At 37.7% G+C, this 23,439-nt stretch overlaps 1 long non-coding RNA gene across 1 annotated transcript in view; it reads left to right on the top strand.

The window, feature by feature from the left end:
• The window catches only part of LOC142602548 (uncharacterized), a 50,263-nt gene extending 27,387 nt beyond the window's left edge, over window positions 1–22,876 (top strand). The window contains exons 2-3 of the long non-coding RNA XR_012836288.1: window positions 21,852–22,045; window positions 22,682–22,876. This is a non-coding gene — a long non-coding RNA (uncharacterized LOC142602548). The remainder of the gene's footprint in view (window positions 1–21,851; window positions 22,046–22,681) is intronic.
• Window positions 22,877–23,439: the final 563 nt, after the last annotated feature.

Below are 23,439 nucleotides of genomic sequence, written 5' to 3'. Positions count from 1 at the left end.
TTCTTTTAACTCACGATTCATTGTGCATAATTTAGTCATATTTGACTCTTTATCCTAATAGAGATAAATACAAATTTGAGATCTTTTCTGGGCTGGATGTTCATTGCCTTGTGTATTACATTATGCGGCACTCTCATAATTACAAGGATTTATCTACTCTCAGAATTCTTCCAAAACAGCTCTTCAGGCATAGTTCCACCATAGGTTATACCAAATAGGAAAATGACACTTTAAAGCTGAATTAGGGAGTCTAGCATGGCAATTATTCTTGACTAGCTATTTTGGTAAGCTTCCAAAAGCAGACAAATCCTAAGAGTTCAATTAAATACAACCACTGAATATATTTATTGGAGTTGCTCTGTTATAGTAACCATTGAATACTTTTTTTTTTTTTTTTTTTTTTTTTTTTGGAATTGCTCCATTAAAGTAATAATGGTTGCTGCTTTTCAGGACTGTATCTGTCTTGTTTTATTTCGTATCTATCAGCCAAACTTCACTCTGAATTAGACTGGCCCTTCAGTATAGAAAGCAATGCTGCTGTAATGGCATCCAGAAGTAGGATGAGCTTTACTTGGTTTTAAACCAGGCAGTTTTGTGTCCCAGTGATTACAAACTTTATGGAGAAGCAAAACTGGGGTATCTGTAAAGTCTGGGGCACTGGCACAGGGCTCAGCTCCAATGCCTACAGGTCAGTCACTGCTTTTGTCTTTTGCACCTGGATTTCTCCTTCTTGAGGATTTTTGTTCACATGCCTCCCCAAGGATTAGTTGCCCTGAAATCCTTGTGCAAGCAGTGTGTGAAATAGACACAAATAGACAAATCTGTACAGGATCAGGAAAATCATACTAGGAACTTACTATGAATTTGAGAAAGGTTGCTACAATTTAGAGAAGCAATTTTCCATTACATTGTTGACTTGTATTCAGTCATATTCAGATGTACAAAAATCACACTCACAGAAAGAGTGATGAAATGAGAGCTGGTAGAGGATACTACCATGGTTGTAAAAGACTTGTGAGTCTTCGACAGCTCCTGGAACCTTTAAGTGTACCTTGATAGGTTTTGGATCATGACTGCATCTGTACCAATAGTAGATTCATCAGTTTGGGGATAACAGTGTTCCTTTAAAAAACAAGAAATAGATTTTAAACTAAACAGACACCTCTCCATTTTGACTCTCTTCTTTTCATCAGTTTCTAAATTAAAATATAGCTTTAAACTGAAAATAAAAGTATTTCATCTAGAAGACACTGAAACAGAGATCTTAGATTTTTTTAGGTTTGATTACATTTTAAATTAGTTACATGAAGAAACTGAAAGAATTCCCTGAAACTTTTACCTCCACTTTTAATTTTGCTATATCTACCTTTCCTGCTAAAATATTGTAGCAAAATGTTCTAAAACTGTCACTCAGTGCTGTCACTTCTTGGGCTTAACATTTATTATGCCTACAGGCTGGGTACTGAGAGGGAATCTTGACTCAGCTGTGATCATCCTGGCAGATGTGACTTGGATTCTGACTGCAAGACAATTCCCTCTATAACAGTGAAAAGGGTAAATATGTAAGGCAGAACCATGTACTGTAGCATATTTAGAAAGTCATAGAAAAATGTACTATAGCCTCTATACATTTGTGGATGATATGAAAGGAGGAGGAATAATGGACATGCCAAATGGTAGAGCTTCAGTTCAGAGGGGTCTTGAGGACTGATACAATGAGAACCTTGTGCAATTCAGCCAAAATGTTTTGTGTGTGTGGCAGAGTAAGCCTGTGCATCAGTATGGGATGGGAACTGCCCTGCTGGAAAAGACATGGGGTTTATGGTGGTCACCAAGCTAAGCATGATCCACCAGTGTGCTCTCACTGTAAATATCACAAACTGCAGGTGTGGCTATGCTAGGGGAGCACAGCAAGAAGACTGACAGAAGTTGTTCTCCCTCACCACCTGACACCGGGGAAGCTATGTGTGAAATACTGTGCCCAGTTAAGGATTTCAAGAAGCCAGGTACAAGGGCTAAAGGATGGCCAGGGGCCTAGATTAAGTGTTTAACCTGAAGAGGAGACTTTGTAACCCAAGAGCAGCCTTCAAGTGTTTGACAAGGAGTGCCAAAGGCAATGGAGTCAAACTTGTGTGGCAGATGGTGCAGAACAGGGCAATGGCAGCAAGTTGCAGATTGGGAGGTTCAGAACGAACATGTTGGGGAAAACCTTTTCACTAGTAAAGCAGTGCGGTACCACAACAAAACTTCCTAGAAAGGTTGTGGAATCTCCTATCCATGAAGGTTTTTTAAGACGTGGGTTGACAAAGCCATGGTTGACACAATCTGTTCTTTGCAACGGTCCTATTTCTAGTGGAAGTTTGGAGTAGATGATCTCCAGCGATCCTTTATAATCAATATTTCTATGATCTTAAACACAGTAATAACCACTGCATAACTTTCAGTGCATTTCATTCCATTGAAACCTTTTCCACGGAGCTGGTCTCTGCCAGACTTCATTATACTGGCTGCTCATGAGTTTTCTCTACCTCCTCCACCTAGTCAGGCATTGTTTAGTTTACTAAAATTATTTTAAAGGCTCTATATTACTTAATTAGTAACATATTTTAGATGTTAGGAAGAAATTCTTTACTGTGAGGGTGGTGAGGCACTGGCACAGGTTGCCCAGAGAAGCTGTGGATGCTCCATCCCTGGAAGTGTTCAAGGCCAGGTTGGATGGGGTTCGGGCAACCTGGGCTAGTGGAGGGTGTCCCTGCCCACAGCAGGGGGGTTGAAACTAGATGATCTTTAAGGTCCTTTCCAACCCAAACCATTCTGTGATTCTATAATTCTATGATATTAGTTAACATTAGTATGTTAATATGTAGCCATCCTTCAGAATTCATAATATCACCGCCAGCTCAATTTCTGTCACAGATGTATTCAATTACAGCCATCTCCCTGATCACAGATTTAAATTTTTAGATTTCCATGGGGTTTTTTTAAGACTTAAAAGGTTCTAAGAGGATATAGTTTATTTCAATAAGAATTTGTCTGGAAAAAGTGCCGCTAAGGACATTGAAGCATCTTACCTTAGAAAGAAGCACAGGTTCTGCTCTCCAATAACAATGCAAATTGATTTTTCAAATTTGGCTATCCTAGCAGGGGTATGCTACCACCTGCTGCAGCACACTGCAAAACTGTGGGACACAGCTGGAATATCGTGTGATAAACATGTCTGTTGATTTCTTTTAAGGGCAAGGGAATCCCTTTGGGAGGTTTTCTTCACTGAAACTGTTGACTGAAATAAGAGTTTGCTAATTTTTTTTTTCCTCTTTGCACTGCAAAACAGCAACAAGAAAAGGGAGGAAGAACTACATTTTGTTTTACTACTGTGGAAACAACACTTGGAAGTAACAGTCCCTCTAAAACTCTTTAAAACAGGTGCAATAAAAGCTTTCCAAAGTAGTTAGAGAATGTATTTCTTTAACTGCTGGTAGAAATGAAACAGAGCAAACCTGTCAAAAGTTCTTCCAGCTGAAGAAATAAACCACATTCCTATTCTCCCATGAAGGATTAAGGAGAATCCACTGACTTTCAGGAGCAGTACCTGCAGGTAAACTGGACAGTAGAGTTCTGTAAATATACAATGAAAAAAAGATGACAAAATGGTTTTTGGTTTGGAATCTGGCAGAGTAAGATCCCTAATGTGTACAATAAAACACATTAGTGTTTAGTAGTGTTTAATGAAACCGTTAGTATGACGTAATATTAATGTAATTTGTGATTTTCAATGTAGTCTCCCAATATGACTTCATGTTGTTCTTGTTTAATTAGTTTTGTCAACCTGAGAAGTTTATTTGAGGAAAAGAAGATGAGAGTCTAAAGGTTTTGCTGTATGTAAACCAAACTGTGACTCTGATAACTCAGCTTGTTTTATATGCAAGGGACAGAATTAATGATATTTTAGACGAGTCTGGAAAATTACATTTGCTAACCCTCTGACCCCATGGTGGAAAACCCATCATTGCCATTAAGTTTTAAAAATGCAAGGTCTGGAGCTAAGAATTCAGAAATTATATTACCTCTATTAAAAAGAAGTTTTAATGTCCTCAAACAATTAAAGCTCAAATATTATATGTCTGTTAATGAACTTCATAAATATTTATAAGGTACCATTAAAATGTACAGTCTAAAATGAGTAAGGAAAGACTTCAGCTGCCTTTTGCTTAATTTGAAAGGAGCGTGTCATAACTTGGAGACTACCTATCTATCTGTTGCATGCAATTCTGTATCCTTTTACCATAGTAAATCAGAGGTAATTACATGAATGTCAGTGAAATTATACCAATGTGAAAGCAGCAAATATGAAATATCTTACTGTTACACAATGTTTTTATTGGCTCCACTCAGTCTGCACATTGGCACCAGAAAGACTGGTATAGATACAACAGGAGCAGAGATGGAGCAGATTGTACTGGCAAGTTTAAATCTCCACTTGTTCATGCGTGGGCAGGAGGGTACGAGAATTTTCAATTTTTCATTGTTGTGGCGGAGTATTTACAAGCTGCACAGAGAAATCTTTTCACTGAGGTCCATCTCACATTCAAATGCCAAGAAAGCCTTGTTTCACTTAAATCAGGTCCAGTGAAGTTAATGAAACTTTACTCATGTAAAGCTGATATACCCAAGGGAAGGGATATGGCACAGTGGTTTAGCTCCGGTTATAGCTACAGGACCTGTTAAATGCTTCTCTTTGTTTAAAAGCCTTATTGTAATAACCCCCTCTCTGGCTGCAGTTGTGTAGCCATAAACACTCAGATTGGATAGCTGGGATACATGTCTGGATAGCTGGGACACGTTTCCTCTCTCCTCTGTCAAACCAATGAACCCAATTACATTAGGCATTTATGAATTTTTATGAGTATTTCGGCATTCCTGGTTTTAGGAAGCTGTGGAAGTTGCTGATTAAAGTAACTGGAAAAAATTTATTTGTAAACAAGTTAGTTTAGCCCCAGGCTCAGTGCATGCAGAAAAGTTTTTTAAAACTGCCTTTGTTCTGCTTCTTTCCCCTTGTCTACATCTTAGTCTATTCCTACAAATTTTAATAAATTCCTTTCAAATCAATTCGTTCCAACTCTTGAATTAAGCCCGGAAGGCAGAAAACAATTGCAGTGTATCTGCTTCTGTAAGAGACTCATCTCCAGCCGTGTCCAACACGATGGCCCATGTCAGTCCACTGCCTTAAAGTATTTGTTCTTTTGATATCTGTCTTGGGAAGCTCTTGGTTGGTATTGCATAGTTGCATTCCCGCATAAATGAATTTTCATTGTAACTTTAAATACTATTGATATTCACTTAAAACCCATTTTCTTTTTTTTCTCTTTTTTTTTTTCCTTTTTTTTTTTTTTATTTCCCATTGGAAATAATAGATCTTAGTTGCTTTGTCTTGTATATTTGAGTTTCCTTAGCAAATGACTTAGTAGATGAGTCTCGGTTTTCCTCTGTCAATAGCTCGCTGCATCACTGCTGTTAAGCAGCAGACCGAAATGCATTAGTAATTGCTTCCCAGATGAAAGTGAAATGCTTATAGTATGTTTGGAAACATTAGCAGATGAACATAAGCAGCACTCTTTCAGACAGCACTCTGGTGTTTTTCACCAATTTCAAGTCCCCTTTTAGACTGATAACAGATGGAGTTTTCTGAGAAATATTTTTCCTCTTTGATGCTTTAGGTCTTGCTATAGCTGCCTGAGTTTCATTGTTGGGGCTGATACAATTTTAGAGATGCACAAAATATTCCTACTGGAGAAAGCAGAACAGATTTGCTGGTATGAGAGAGGTTCCATTTTGTTTTGATTATGTGACAGATCAGTGATGAGACAATTTTATTTGTTTAATCTCAGCTACTGTTTTAGCTTCCTGGCGTATTTACAGAAGAAGTACTTTACATGGGTTTTTTTTTTTTTTACTTTACACAGCCAATGAGCACTCTATCTTTAATAAAACTCATTTATGAATTTTGCACACTGTACTATAATTAAAACTCTATAAATTCTGGAGTTTAAAGCAGAGCTGACTGATCATGTTTAATTTAAACATCTTAATGGTTGTATTTTGAGTAGAACATAGGTACATTAGCTAATCCAGGTTTCTTCATACGGAGAAAGAAGTATGTAAAAATCTGTAAGACTTTGCTCCAGAAAAGCATATAAACTCATAGATTAATTCCAGAAACTACCAATTCCACTGAAGTCAGTGATACTATTTATTACTTGCTTGAAGTTCTGTTTGCATTGAAAGGGCTGATATATCAAGAGCTCAATCTTGCAGTAACTTTTTTCTTGCATCAGAAGAAAAACATTTTGATGAAACATGAATATTTCCCTAGCTTCTGATTCTTGGGGGACACAACAACAATCTGCCTTTTGCTTTTGCATCTGGTATAGTGTATTCAAACATCCCAAACCACTTCCCAGACTGGGTGGGAATTAATTCTGTCCAGAGCAAAGTAGGATATTACTTACACCACTGAGGATGAGGATAATGAAATGACTGGATGTATTTAAATCATAGTAAAGGAGGGCAATTTTTGGCATTAATTTTGGATTTCGTCTAACAGAATTTGCTTCTTTCTTTACTCCCTGGAATAAAAAAATATCCAAACTTTAACAAGGGCTTTTTGAAGGCATAGAACACCAAGCAGTTTTAGGGACAATTATAAAACAGGGATATTTACAAAGTACTTTGAATTGTGAAATTTTTCATCTCCCCTCTGTTTTGCCAAATCAGCCTTTTTGGAGAGGAAAAAAATGTTGAAAAATTGTGAAAGCACTTTAGTTTGAAGTCTCTTGCCTAAGGTGGTCCTTTTCCTATAATGACTCAGTGAATGGAAAACTGGAATGAGGTTTGTGAAATTGTTGGTGTGTAAAAATACATTTAAAGTTTGATACCGTATCTAGTTTTCAAACCTTCTTTAGATTCAATGGTTCCTCTTCAAAGATAATAGCACAGAGCTGCTATTGAAAAAGGTAATCACTGGGTAGGGGTCTTTACATGATACATGTATATTTATGGCACCTCATTAAGCTGAGATGTGATATACTGTTTCAATACCCACTGCATTTTATGGCTAATTTTAAAATTCCTGACCAAACAAGATTTTTAATGGAGTTCTGGCGTATTTTTTGATAATCACTACCAAACAGCAGCAGGAATGAGCCTACATAATGATTAGGGTTGTTAAACCCTAACTCATGTCTCTTTTCTGACTGGACTATACTGAAAGATCATGGGCTTCAATCATTTGGAAATGTAGCACAACTGAAGTATAGAGAGAAAAATCAGTAAAGAATCACTGTTAAATGTACAGAAGAAGGAAAGTATGAAAACCAATTTGCTTTTATAAGCTCTAAGCCATATCTTTGGCTCCAGACCTCCCAAATAACAAGGTAATAAATCCATATGAAACCCGAACTTGCTACATCCATGCTGCTGTTCAGCTCGGCTCGTTTCCTGTACTTCCAGGCAACTGCTGCTCTTTGCTTCTTCTTCATGAACACATCTTAGAAATACCCATTTACAAACCCAGGGAAAAGTCGATCTGTTAAATTTTCTCTGTTTCCTATGACATCACAGCTGTCCCTAAACATAGAAGGGGAAATAACTGCAGTTAATTTCTGTTATCTATCAGCAAATGTTGACTATATTAATGAGATTAATTAGTCATTTAGAGGCTAAACAGATTAATTAGATGCTATCTTATTTTAATTTTTTGTATGCTAGTGAATATTTTATATTATACATTAATATACATATATTATAATTTTATGCATGCTCTCTTCTTGATGCTTCTGTTTAAAATAATATTAACAGCTCACACACTTCAGGCAATAATTCATTAATTCAGTTCCCTATCACGTTATGAATGTCTTTTAATCAACTGTTTTTGCATGGAATCCTTTTCTGCTCCTCCATCTGCTAAATCATATTCAGGCAAAGTTTCTTCCAGACACCAAGAAGTATTCAGCGGCTCTATCCACAGCTTTGCTTCAGTAAATTCAGTTTTATTTAGAGAGACATATACATTCACTCCATTCTGATTCCCTGACCACAGGCGCCACGGACTCCTGCCCTGTTTCTTCAAATGAGCTTTGTTAGATCTTTGTTTTGAAGATGTCTCTCCTCTTCAAAACATTTAGTACCTCTGACTTAAAGTTGCATTCAAGTACAGCAAATATTCAAGCATGTATTACCAGCTGAATACATAGTCAAAGGTGTTAACCTCCCAATAAAGCAATAGGAACTGCACAGAGATTATAGAATGTGACTATGAAATACTTAGAGATGATTTTCTGAGAAACAGGGGAAAAGGGTGGCTGTGAAGGAAGAGTTTAAAGGCTACTGTTCCATTTTCTCACTGTGAGGACACAAATTACAGTGCTGTCAGTGCTTTTACATTGAGAGAATTCTAGAGTCTTAACCTACGATTTACTGCATCTTACCAAGTCAACCCATTGCAAGCAATGCATGCCACTCATTACCTGAGTCCTCCCACTGTATTTTTGTTGTTATTACAGCACATTTACAAACTAGTTCAATTACTTGTTTGGCAAATACATAAAATATTAAAGAGAATGCTAGCTGTTCTCAAAATGTCAGTGTATTCTTCCCTCGCGTTCCCCAAAGCAAGGGGTGCTGACGAATGTGTGTCATTATTCAGTGTAGCAGCATGAGAGAAGCACCTCCACCACCTTGACCTGGCCTTAGCCACGACCAGATCTGACGCTCCTTTACTCCACATATAACAAATCTATATTGACCTTCCTCTTGTCCACTCAAACTTGTGAGAAGCTCTCCATTCTTAGTGGTTATGGAGGGAGTGACAACTCCTTAATCTAGTGCAGTGCCACCTGATACCAAATGAAAACTATTTAAGGTAGGTAGAAGACTGTATTTCCCATCAGCCTTTCATGTGCAGATGGAAGAATTTTTAATTCTTTCAATTTCAAAAGTATTTTAAACTCCTAATGACTGCAACAGGTGAAAAACTCGTGAGTACGGTGTGCTGTTTCATCCTGAAGCTGTTCTATCACACATATTTTTCATTGCTCTCTCAAAATGGTACATGAAAAAATTGCAGCTACTGGTAGACTCTGGACTATACCTTTCCAAAATTACTTGAGTAATGTTGGCTATGTAATGCTGAATCTCTTTTCTACTTGTAATAATGGCAACTGAGTTTTACTAACGATGTTTTGAAACTGAGAGTTTTAAAAATTAAAACACCTATACATGTGACAAAAGCCACCAAAAATCAAATCCAGTGGCGCATTTTTACTTTTGTTTCCATCTGATGCCTTTTTAGGAGGTTCTGTGTCACGAGTAATAACAATAAGGATAACCATCATAATGATTTTCCAGAGAGGAGTACTCGGAATGAGACGTATGAAGTCAGATGGAAGTCCTGGTGAGGATCTCCAGCTGCAGGGTTCTCCTCTGCTCAGACCCTCCAGCTTGGCATTTATTTGCAGACTCCCCTGAGGCTTTGTGCAGATTCAAGAAATCTCAGCCCAGAGACTTTTCATTGATCTGAATGTACTATTTATTGGCAAATAAACCCTCATTTCAGGACTCCACCCTATTAAGTAATATATTTTTGGACAGGTATTTGTAGGAAGAAATCATCAGAGTTTATATTCTTGCTAGACCTGCACCTGGTTATTGGAAGAAGAAAGTCAGAAATAGTTCCATTTACTTCTAGTATCTAGAACAACTTGAGTTCTTTTGTGATGCCCAGCTGATGTAAAATCTTGGCCCTTCTTTTGTTTAGAACTAACCATGGGAAGTTATATCACAACTTCATGTAGGGTTTGTGGCTCTCTTCTTTCCGGCTGAGAGTATTGTATGAGGGGATCTCAGCATCCTATATCCCTGTGTGACACCTCAGGTCGTGCATCAGCAGCTCTGATGCCTGCAACACTACCTACACTGAAAAAATTTCCCTGAAAACTCATTTCATTTAAACTTTTTTTTTTTGCTGCACTATGTGTGCATTGAATTATTTTACTTTGTTTATAGGCTGCTGGAGCTAGAGAAACAAATAAACAAAGATTAAGATAAATGAAAAGAATTCTAAAGTTGTCTCTGTTTGGGAGAATTCAAAATTACCTCATTTTGTTTTCCATTAAATCTTTTGCAATATTTAGTCAATATTTAATTGACATTATTACTAAGTTTTCAAAATTGTCACCGGACTGGTTTTTGCTTTTTTTTTTTTTTTTTTTTTAACTAAAAAAACCCACATGGTTTTCAGTGCATGAAATATTTCTACTGAAAACTGGTTTAATTCACATTTCAGTATTAAGGAAAAATTTAGTTTTGACTTAATAAGGCTCTCATTTTGCTAGTAAGAAAGTGCAAATCTTTCTTCCTGCTTCATCTGCAAGTACATTTCAACCTTTTGCATTTTTTAATGATTATGATAAAAAATGTCTGATTTATTAGAAAACATGGATGAAGTTGACAATATAATTCTTTAAAAAGCTACATATATATATGCCACCTATTTCCAGTAATGGCACTTCTTTTTTGTTCTATTAAGGGATATTTCTACCTAAATAAAATCTTTTTGGAAATTTATTCAAAACATTTTGGGTTTAATGAACTCTTTCTGAATTTAAAAATAGGGTCCAAAAAATTCATCATAAAATGCCTCAGGGCAGAGTTTTAAGCCACTCTGCAGTGGGAGTGTTTTGTAGAAATCCCTGAAAATCCATTGCACATACCCAATTAAATTAATGCTCTAAAATGTTGGGTTCACTGAGAAGCCGTAGACTTTTGGACATTTCTAATTCAAATTGTTGGTTTGGATTCTGGAAAAAAAAAGTAAGTTTCATTCCGGTAACAAAATTTTCCCTAAAGATGGAAACCTCTACTTTTTGATCAGCTTAGCTCCTAATGTAGAACTGATGCTCCAGTAGAATTCCTTTTGCTTAATTTAGACTAAATTAATAAGCAAGCAAAAAATCAAGAGAGTAACGAGTCTTGTGATTTTCCTGGCTGTGAAAATAGCAATACACTAACACCAGAAACAGACAGACATAGAAAAACTGTACTGTGCAAAGTGAAAAATGAAATCAGATTTCATTTTGACTAACAGAAAAGGAGAAATAAAATCATGTTATTTTATGTTTTTTAACATTTAGAATTGATTGGTATTTTGTTCTGTGTAATTGCAATTAATTCATTTGGGATTAAAAGCAATATCATAGCCTATCATCACATTGTAGCGCTCTTGGCATTCAATTCCAATATATTAACATCAGGATAAAATTGTGAGTATAGATTTTGCCAAGAACAGGAGAGTAAGCACAGTCCCTGGGAAAAAAAAGAGATGAGGTATAGCTGCAGGCAAGAGGACTCGAGGGACTGAACAGGGTATTTGCATTATTTCTGTTTCTGTTGCTTCCATCCTAGTAATTTGCTCTTTGTCCTTAATCATGCTTTGCTTTTACTTAATTGCTTCCCATGATGAATATAAATTCAATCACCTCTTAACAGAGTCTGGCTGATCCAAAGCCAGAGATGTCTGTAACTGGGTGTAAACTGTGCATTGCTAAATAAAAGGTGAAAAGGCTGAGGTGACTCGAGAGACACGCAAATCACCTCCAGATTAAACTGTACTTGTCAGATTTTCAGAGCAGGGGAGACATCCAAATTTGTCTCTAGTTAGAAAACTGGGATTTTCTGCAGGTTTTGGGTACCTGTATTCCCCAATGGATTCTGAAATGTCAGAGCATACTTAGGAGAGCTTGCTGTGAAAATTCCCTTTCCACGATAATTTTCAAATTTCAAAAGATATTTATGACCCAGTGTTTCACTTTGTGCTGGATGAATAAATCAGCAGGAAATTATGGAGGCTTCTACTGGTAATCAGACAGACAGGAAAATTCTTTCTGAAGGTTTCCAACCAGTCTAGAGGCAGCAGCTAGAACAACATTTCAACAGGATGCTTGGGGCCTTTAAGGATGTGGAAAAGCAGACGGTGAAACGAAGAGGCTCAGGTGATGGGAATCAGCACAGGAGCTGGAGACTTGGCTAAAAGACTCCAGTGGAAGAAGAGGAAAAGATTGAGGGGTGGGATGAGGAATTAATCATAGATATCTCCCTCGAGATTAAAGGAGTACTACTTTTTTGTTATGAGCAACACGGTAGCATCTTTTTTGGCTATAATTGGTTGGGGTTGTATCATTCATTTGCCTGGTAAAGTAAAAAAAGCATTTTGAAATACATGCTTGATTTGCTGAGGCTCACATTCACTCCTGGAGACAGACGAGTAGACAGTACGTGCAGCTAGATTACCAGTTAGAGCACATGGGCTGATCGTGTCTCTCACTGTGTGTGACTGTGATGGGTAGAAGGTTGTCGCTGATACTTGGTCGAAAAGGTGGGAAGGGGTATAATTGGAGAGGAGGTACATGGTGGGGAGAATGGAGAATGATAGGGTAGGAGACAGGAAAATGTAGCACTGCGTCCTGTTGCACTTCTTAGGAAAGGCAGTGAGATCCTGCTTGAGGATGGAGAATTCTGGGGTAAAGGGAGAGATGACATGCTCAGATGCGCCAAAGAAGAGCTGAGGATCGATGCCTGAATTAGGGCGATTTGTAGGGTTGATGTGAGCATCTATAGGATGCAAATTCCAGTAATGTTCTAGCATTCCTGTTACAGATGTGTGCAGCATCTAGGAAAGAAGGGTAATTGAATGATAAGATTTGGAGAGATAACTAGTGGCATGAGAGTGAAGGATCAGAATATGGGGAGGAAGGGCATGGCAGAGATTTGAGTTTGAGATGCATCTCAGAGTTGCAGGGAATATTAAATCAGATATGCTATGGAATAGCTCCAGCAGAAGAGACTAGGATATACCTAAGTCATTGTACTCTTTAACTCACAATTTCCTGATGTCAGAGAGTTGTGTCAGATGAGGTAGAGGTGAAAACACGAGCCGAGCAATACTACTCATTTATTGCTGAAGCAGTTGCAAAGACAGAGTCTTTGAAAATCCTAGCAGATACTACCTGTATACTCACTGCTGTACTCTGCATTTATTATATGCCACTAGCCACTAACACTCAAGTTTGCATGTGGAGCCGGATTTTGTACAAAGCCTAGAGTTAATAGGCTAAGGAGCTACTATCTTCATTCAGGTGCTATTAATCTGATGAATTAACCTCAAGGCACAATGTAATAATGTTCTCGTTCTAGTTTCCGATGGTAGGAGATTTGCCATTACAGAAAGTATCACAAAGGGAGACAAATAAATGGTGATTTTGATAGCTGCTTCAAGAGAAACGTGAGGGTGACCACCCCTGCCTCCTCCCTCATTTTTAAGTAAGTCACACCAGATTGCATAGATCTAGAGAGCAAAAGTCATTCATCTGAGAACAGAAAAATTTGCAGTGATCCAGTCTGTATCGTGGCCAATAGAGACTCAAGGGATGCCAGTCTTATGTATGTATTCCTTGGGACCCTCATGGCATTGACTAAGAGAACTCTACATCAGTCCAGGATAAAGAAGTTCAAGAGGTCAGATTTGCTTTCTGTTGAGGGTTATTTTCTTATCCCTTTTCTATAGTTTGAACTCCTCTGGGCAGCGATGAACTCTTTCTTAAAGCAAAGGGGTTTTACTGGTAATGCTCGTCGTCTCCCTATGCAGCCACGTAGTTTTCAGGAATTTCCGCTCCGATGCCCTCTCCTAAGATGGATTTGCTCATCAAGGGGGAACAGACCCCTTTTCCAGGGGGTTATGTTCAAAGGGAAGACATAGAAAAGAAAAATAAAGAAAGAACTGATGGTTTCATAGACTGGAAATCTGTGCCATCTTAAGAAAAGTACCGCAGTCTCCCTCATATACCACGAAAATAGTCAATCAGTCAGCTAAAGGGGCATATCAGCTCTTCCAGATAGTAGAAAATTTATACATTGACTCTGCCTATGTAATCAAGAGTATACGGTCCTTATGACGGATGCAATGGAGTTAAGCATTGTTATTATATGTGGTTGAATCTATATGGATTGTTATCCGCTAGCAGTAATATCACAAAGTTCAAAGAAACCAAGTCCACCCTGGCATTGATGCACCACTGAACGCTTTTCCTCGCACCTTCTCCTACTTAAAATCACGGGACACACACTGAGCAGTCTCCATGTTAGGCTAGTTTATCTATTTCAGCAGTTTTAAAAAAATGTCAGATAATGAGTCACTGGTCAGATTCAAAACAGTCCCAGAACTGAAGGCATTCAAAGGCTGTTTTAGAAAGCAGAGTCAGAAACTTAATTACAAGAGAGACTAATGAAGGGCACCTCCTCAATTTCCCTGTGGCCCTTGCTAAGAAATTAAATCAAGTTTGTACTGGATGAGCATGACTGAACTGTTAGAAATGAGGGAAAGGAAAGATTAAAGTATTATTTTCTAAATAATAAATACATAATGAACTGAAAATAAAAAAGAAAGCCGTTATAATGGCAAGCAAAGAGAAATTTAATGGATTGTATAAGACCCAGCAGTTAGAATTGGTACTATGAGAGTCAGTCAAGAGTTTATTTCGGAGGAATAACTCCCAAATTTTGGAACTTGTGTGGGAAAAGATTTGCCTGGTATTTCAAGAGTGGTAATGTTGAAGCTATTTCTTGAGCTGCCCTCTGCCAGAAGAGGAAGATGAGATGTCTCTATGGATAGGTAGGAGATGCAATACAAAACCTGTCAAAATCAAGTGTTTCCATTGGTGCCATTAGACTCTGCATGAGGCTTTAGCAAAATAGGTGCCCTCTGATTTTGGGATGAATTTAATGTGAAATCTCACCTTGGATTTCTGGAAGCCACAGGAGGAGAGAACTGCAAAGCCAAATGTGGCTGGTGGAATAGCAATAATATATTTTGCTGGGAAAGCAGCAACGACTCAAAATGCTAAACACTACCAACCTTCATGTTCCAGAATTGTCCTGCTTGCGCAGGAAGAGGAAGCCTAGAGCTTAAAAGATAATACAGAAATTCTGCCCATAAAGAAAAAAAAAATTAGTTTCAATGAAGAATATAACAGAATCTGGCTTTTGGAGAGTGAACAACTGAGATGACCTCAATTAATTATTTCGCCTTCCCACAGCTGCTTGGAATGATATCAAAACTATTAACATGAGGTGCAAACAGCTTCTGCCTTAATCAGGTTATCTCTACTACCTTGTTGACTTAACAGAGCAGGACATGAGCCAAACTGAAGGTTTTACATCTACTAGCTAGACAATCTTTCCTGCATATGATTTGGTGGGGCTTTACATATTATCTGCAAGTTCTGCTAAAGATTAAATTTTATTGCAAAATAAAATGTTCATATTGGCTTGATCTTGCAAGATTCTTGTTGAAATGAATTTTTTTTTATTTACTTAACAAAAAGAAAAAAACAGTTCAAAATTTTCAAAATGCATTAATGTTCCCAAAGACAAAAGCTGAATGGCATAGACAAGAAGTTTATATCCTGAGGGATATTTGCTCCTTGGTTTTGATAAGTAATTTATCACCTATATCCCATGCTATTTTTTCTGATGTCTAACTGGGTAACTGAAACCTTTTAAGTTACAAACATGAGAATGGAAACAATAAGTAGTTAATTCTTCTGCCTGCTTCTGAAATTTAAATTTGCATAAAGATATGGGTGTTTGTATCAATGTTTATTCCCTGTTTTCTGTAAAAAAACCCAAAGCAGCATACAGATGTTTGGGCAAAGGAATGGAATCTAAGTCTTGTGGACAGTTTTTTTGCATCATTTTGGGTCCCAAGACCTTGTTTTCCTGCAATCTCAATCTCTCTCACTCTCTGTTCTGTTTTGTTTAGCTAAATCAATTTGCTTTCCAACTACAATGATTGTCAGCACTCAGGTTATCTCTACTTCTGGAATAAAAAGAGAAATCAGCAATCAGTTTGTGGAATTTTTCCAAACATGCCTAGAGGGCCCTCTTTAAAAGAGTCTGAGTCTTTGGCAAACAACATACTGTTGCATTAATTAATGCTACAGACGCTTGCTACACAAAATCAGAGGGAAGAAATGTCATAGTTGTAGCAGATATCTTTTTTTGACAGGCTGGGTCCCTATTTATATTATGGGCTGCTGGAACTCCCCAGACTTCAACTACTGAATCCATTTTCCTGTTACATCCTCTGCTTAATTTAGTAGTCTTAGAATAAATTATTCTTTTCCTACACAGCTTTTACAACCCTCTTGTAATGGCATTGCTACAACTAACTCTTTTTTCTCCTTTGTGGGCAATTTTTAATCTTTTTTTTTTTCTTTTTTTTTTTTTTTCTGAAAGCTTAAAGTTTTCTCTCTCTAGCTACTGCCCAATTCCTGTTTTGGAATATGTTCTCTGTCTTCAGTAGCAAGCTTATGAATATCAATACGCCAGCATTTATCACAAGTTATGGAAGAAAAGCCCTTAATCAAAGACACTTTGGCATGTGTGTGAAGGTTACCTAGTACATTATGATAGATGACCCTCCATAGATTCCATAACTCACCTATTTTACCGATTTCATCCCGTGATAAGCCTGCCCATCTTATAAAGATATTAATAATTTAACCTGCTCCATTACAGTTAATATCTCTCTGAGAGATGTGTCCGTTGGGGAAAAATGATACACTTATGAACTTTCTGAAGCAATAAAATTGATCAATTTTTGAGTCAGCTTTTCCTGTGAAGCTAATTCCTCAGTAATTTATTTTCACTGATTAAATCTGCTGTCTGAAAGTAGGAGTTAGCACATCTACACGAGGAAAGCACAATCAGCTGCATTTGCAGTCGGAGCCCAAACTCTCTGTAGAATCTAACGGAATTTGCATTGAATGAGATAAATGGTATATGTGTTTGTGTTTACTTACAGAAAAACAGGGAATCAGTCTAATGCTTAGGGAGTTCTTTGCATTGATTATCACGTTCTTCTGATGTTTCACAGAATGCAGCCTTTCATAATCACAAGAACATGATCAGTGAAATTACGATTGTATTAATTTTACTGGTTCAGCTGGAGAAGGAAGGATGTCGCTCTTTTGGGGATGAAAAGAGAAAATGTAGCATTTCCAGTGTGAAAAGCAACTACACCAGGCATCAGCTTAGAGTCACTCTGTAACTAACATTTATCCACTGCTCCATAACTAACTCATTCAGAATTTACAAGGTAAGACTAAACATCTCAGAGTCTACTGAGAAGGAAAGGCAGATCAAAGAAATAGCTGCAGCACTATGCACATATGAAAATAGTGTGCCTGTAATTGGAAACACCACCTCTGGAATGACTTCTGAATCTGATCACAAAGGATGGACAGATCCTTTTGGATAAGAAAGGAAGGCACAGACAGAAAAATGGAAATCACTGACTAAATACTGGGCAGTAGAGAAAGATTATCCAGACACTTTGAAATGAAGGGAATCTTCCCAGGGCAGGAGCTCCTATGACATTGTTCTGCCAGTCCCCAGCTGTCAGCACAACCTTTCAGGAAGGACAGTTGTCCTAGATTTAGGGAAATTTTTTTATCTTATTTTAACTTGTAATTACAGCAAAAAATCCACCTTCCTGACCAGATCTAAGGATGGAAAATAGAAATGATTTAAAGTTATTTTTTACATCTTGTTAGCTTGTCTGAATATAACTTGTAAATCATAAAAGCATGGGACAGCAACTTGATTTCTACTAATGAAGTTCTGTTTTACTGACATAACTGTGAATAAGCCATTGAGGAAGCAAAAGTCCTGACGCTGACAGCATTTACGCATGCAGTGATTCCCTGGGTGCACAGCCTGTGCTTTAGCTCGTTCACAATGCCCTTGGTGGTCTGTATGTTGAGAAGCAGTAATGTGTATTTCAGGAGATGCTCTACAAGCAACAGTCTCATTATTGCAGGGTAGAAACATCAACTGTTGCAGACCTTCAACATTTATACGTTGTTTTAAGGAGGCCCATTTGCTTCTAGATCCCTTTTCTCAGGAAAGTGTATTTCTGTAGAGAAGCATAATCAGCCTTCTTTCATCAAAGATGGATACAGGAACCCCAGAAATGGTACTGGGAGATGGGACCTGAGGTTGCTCATATACTGCCATGACATTTCAGTTCCAGGCTCTCCACAGCACAGAAACACTAAGTCACTAAACTGGTATTCAGATTTTTTTTTCAAAATTAAGCAAGTAACGTGAGGTATTTCTGTCACAGATTTTTTGGCCTTGATTTGAATTCAAGCAAGGACTTAGGCTGACGCCCCCTGAATTTACAAGCTATTCCTCTGTTTCTTCTCGTTAGCCTAAGAAAATGCTATAGAATGGAAACTGAAAGCTAAAATATCATTCAGCCCATATGCCTAATTTTTACACTGAAGATTTATGTGTGAGGTTAACTACATAATTATCCTGTTTAAGGGTGTTGCTGGGTTTCTAAATTAAGACTGATGGCATAGATGAACAAGTAAAGGTCATTCTTTGGTGCATTAGTTCTTTGTTGATGGACAATTTAACACACAAATACTTTGTATTTAGCATGAAACCTCTTTCATGAAAATCACATCCCACTGCCTGTCTTTATAAATATTAATTCATAAAATGCATGTACTTTGTGTAGCTCCTGGCAGCCTCTGTGGTGGAACTGACAAGTTAGTCGAAAAGAGAGAAATAATAATAAAAAAAAAGGCTGTAAAGTGTATTCCAAGGTGTCAAAGGGCATTAAGATACATATTTAAATATAGATTTCTACTGAGTTGCAGAGCATAAGGATCAAGTTGAAGACACTGGGATAGATGAGGATGGAACTGTCAGCAGTATATTCAGATCTTAAAATTCACACTGTAAGTGGGAATCCTCCCAAAAGGGCTGTGACAAAACAAGACTGCATACAAGAAATTAGGTTAAAATCGTCAAAATCCCTCCCCCCCAAAACCCCCCTCCACCCAAAACCAAACCCAAAAGCAAGTGATGGTTAGACAGTTTCTGAAGAAAATTAGGGACTCTATGCCAAAAAATGCACAGTCTTTGAAATGAGAAAGTACCAAAACTGGCAAAGGGATATGTCAAGAGATATTGCTAGATTAATGGAAACTGAGACAGGAAGAAGGCATATGTACGCAAGCAGGAAATCAAGAGATTTTTGAATCGGTGATCTGTTTTGGGAGGACCTAAGTAAAATTTTTCCTAGCAAATCAATCAGTCCAGAGCCAGATGGATTTCCAAGGGGGAAAGGTACTAGGAAAGATGAACTGCAGAGCTAAAGGAATTGCCAGGGAAATCTGAGGAAATAACTGAACTGCCAAGTCGAACCAGCTCTTCTTTGGGGTATAGAACACAATTCCTAGCAAAGCTGCGGTTCCTGCAGACATATGGTCAGAGATGACCGGTGTACAGGAATTCACAAATCATGCTGCAAAAGGATCAACACAAGGAAATTCTGAGCCTCGACAAAACATTGTCTTAGAGGGAAACTATTCCCCTAATTCCCATGAAAAAAGGAGAAGAATTTGCATTTATCCTGCTAGCACCATGTCAAAAGGCTGATGTGCTGATCAGGATACTGGCCCCTTCTTTTCTACCTGCTTTGGTTATTCTGTTACCCTTTTTATATGTAGACCTGAAACTGCACATGTTGTGAAGAGGCAGACGTTTGCTTTCCTCTACACTTGAATATAAAAGATCACCACCTCTCCGCTGGACTCCAACACGCTTGACCTTGAACTTTAGCCATTCAGTTAGTTCAAGCAGCAAACAATTCAAATGAGCAATCTTTACTCCTTGTGTAATTCCTTGTATAACAAGGTAACTTACTGTATGTCACAGAGATAGTAGCATCTCTTGAATTGCTGTCTTGTCTTAGGTGCTTTGCCTTTATACTGCAAAAAACAAACATGCAAATCTGATTTCAGTGATTAGGTGATCTGCCCACTCTGCCTCGCTACTATAAAGTCCCAGATTCCTGCCACTTCTCAAAAGAATCTGCAGCTTAGAAACAGATGCTATAAAACATTTATCTTGACTCAGGGAGATCTATATCCACTGTACTAGCGCATGTTACAAGAAAATCTTTACAGAGCTGGATCATTAATTTTAACAAAAGAGAAAATATATCAGGATGTACAGCGTGATTTTTCAAAATGAGAACAGGCAAATATCAGTACAATTATCAGAGGCTATATAAATGTATCTACTTTCATCTGAGCAACAAAAAAGTGGACCAGCCTAGAACACCACGGTGTAGAATTCATGATTTTTTTTTTAGATTCACCATTACACTACAGAAAGCAAGTTAATAAATTTATTACTTTATAATTTAGATACTTGAGAAAAGACAGCAGACAAAACATAAGCTAGCTTGTTATTAAAAACAGGGGGGAAAGCGTTTTATGCTTACAGTAACTAAATTACAATGAAAAGTTACTTTAAACATTTTCTTTGATAGTAGAAAAGTGTTATTTCAAAGCTGTTTTCAGAGTACAGAAAACTTTAGCATGCTAGAGCAACTATTGTATTTTTCTTTATCCACAGCATAGTTAAGGCTGGAAGGCAAAGATTTTACTTGAAATATTATTTGTACTTTTTCACTGCACTTTAGGAAATTATATTGGTCCTTGCACTCATTTATTTTGATCATCCTACAGGGAGTCTACACAATCGTTGCACAAAAAAAATCAGCCAGTATGTCTATCAAACATAACCCATTTTCATAACATTTTTAAACAGTAATCAAGCTACATAAAAATTGAAATGCTTTCTGAATTGCAATATGCAGCTGTATGTTTTACGGCTGGCTCTGATGTGCAGTGATACAGGGCAGACTATCTTACCACTTCTTTAATGACAGATGTAATGATTGAATCTCTGTGTTAAAATCTCTTGTTCTTTAGAAATTATTTATTTGAAATTTTCTGTGGATATGAAATTGCTATGTATTATGCACGATATTTCAAAGCGTTACTGTTCAGAATAAAGGAATTTTCGAGAATATCAGGGTGCAGTTTCATAACTGGCTTCATCGTCTCAGGGGGTTATCTAACTTGACCTCCTCCAGCTGCAAGTTCCCTCTTGCTTCTTCGAGCAAGCATTAGTATTCATGCAGTTCTGCGTGAATCATCAGACAGAAAACGTAACCTCCAAAAATTAAATGGTTCGTTTTCATTTGAATAGTGAAATGACTGAATTTACCCTATGGGCCACATAACACTAGCAATAACTTAAGGGTAATTATGTGTAAGCAGGATCAAGAGGAAGAATGGGATCGGCCCTTTTGGTATCAGAGCAGGCTTAGATTGGCTTGTTGTTGTCTTCTGAGACAATTTTGGGACAGCCTTTGCATGCTGATTACTTTAGAAATGCGGACTTGTGGTTTACAGATCTGTGGTGGTCACATCATGTGGTCTTGTTTGGACCTGAGTATGGGAAAGCAATTTAGAGGAATTTCTCAACTTCAAAAGGCAGACTAACCTTAGGGCACCTAGTCCAATCATAGAATCATAGAATCATAGAATGGTTTGGGTTGGAATGGACCTTTAAAGATCATCTAGTCCAACCGCCAGCCATGGGCAGGGACATCTTTCACGAGGTCACGTTGCTCAAAGCCCCATGTAACCCGACTTTGACAACCAAGTACTGTTCAATCTGCATTCTTGAGAAGTCTCAACTACCAACTGTGGAACAGGAAAACCTCAGCTGGAGTTCTCATGAGAATCCTCACTTTTAAAATAGAGTAAATTAAACTCCTCTGTTAACTCTGTTTTTTAAAAATTCCTTCAAATAAAAATATTTACACTTCTCTTGTTGATGGAAACATAACTTCTCTGTCCTGTTTTCAGATTACTACACTCCAGAAACACCTGTTGTAACTGGATCCAGCCTCTGTTATGTGCCAGCCTGAAGTACCTGAGAAGTTCCCCGCCCAAGATGAAAAACACCTTGCGCCATCTCAGCCCTGTCTGAAACCTGACTGCTCTTCTGAGGAGAGGCAATCACAGATTCTAGACGTTGTGCATGGAATAATTTGATCATGGTCTGTTTTTCACCTTCTAGGCAACTGCAGTTACACTACAAAATTCTTGAAAAAAATGTTCTTGAAAATAGAGGTTATGATGCCATTTGAAGGGAAAAGTAATACAAGTGTGTATTCATATGTGGTAACTTCTTCCCTTCTCTGCTCTACCAGCACATATGTTCTAAAAATGTGTTTCTTTATCTGCTGATTCAATACCTAATACATAATTTAGTCCCTTACCAAAATTTCTTTCCTGGGATCCTTGCCAAAAGTTTAAATCCAGACTGATGGTAGTTTTCCTGAGGGGATTATATCTCTGCAAAGAGCCAAAAAGACTGCATTGGGAAGCTGTCACATAGTCATGCTTCTAGAGCTGTATACGACAAAGCAAAAAGCTTTAATGTCACTATTAACAAATGTACCATCACTCGGCCTTACCACCTCCTGACATCCTGTGACTCCCTCTTTCTAACTTCTTTTCATCTTCTCACTACCCTCAGGTACCTGTCACTACAAGAGCATTTGCTGCACACCAAAAAAGAATTTAGACCAACTGTCATGGCTCCCTGGCTAATCTTCGATTTCTTTTTACCTTTCAAATGTAAATTATCCAAAAAGTAACATTTTTCAAATCTCCTCTGTCTAAAACCTCAGGAATCTTCAAAACCCATCTCTGGTCCACCAGGAACAGTAATGACTCCCGCTATAGTGGATTCCATGGAGCTAATGTGAAGTATCAAAAAAAAAAAGTGAGTTAACATTTGGATTTGTGAAAATAATGTTTAGTTGATTGTAATGTAGATTATATGAGTATAATTTCGCACGCAAAGAGCAATGAGTCAAGTTATGAAAGAGTTTTGAAAAATAATGAGACTTTGCCTCAACATATATTATTCATGCTGTAGATATTAATACTTATCCTCAATAATTCATGACCTGCGTTCATTTTTGTGGGATCCCAACGTTTCCTGACACAGTCTCGCTCCCTGGCAGGGGAGGGATGAAGGGTACAGAAGCTCCTATGTTGAAGATTACTGATTTTTGTAACACGCAGACCTGAGCTGCTACTGGGGAAGCCAATATGTGAGCAGGTGCTTCAGGAAGGAACTACCTGGAGCCTTTAGATGGTTCAGTATGTAATTCTGATAATACTTTAGAGTTTTTTAACACCAGTTTCTGTAATGATTTATCAGAGCTACGAGATTATAGTTAGTTATAGGTGTACTATAACTATTTTTCTTCACAGCTACATCCTTAATTGCATTTTACACAATATACTCGTCTTTGTGTAAGTGAAGCTGTTTTTTACTGCATGAACACAGTTTGGCAGGGTGCAGCGAGGGAAGCTGCGGTGTGGCAGGAGCTGTAGATCAAGCCAGACCCGAGCACCAAGCAGGTCCCAGGGACAGGGG

The sequence above is a fragment of the Balearica regulorum genome, chromosome 7 (genome assembly GCF_011004875.1).
Source record: "Balearica regulorum gibbericeps isolate bBalReg1 chromosome 7, bBalReg1.pri, whole genome shotgun sequence".
NCBI lineage: Eukaryota > Metazoa > Chordata > Aves > Gruiformes > Gruidae > Balearica > Balearica regulorum.
This window is presented reverse-complemented; position numbering and strand designations above follow the sequence as displayed.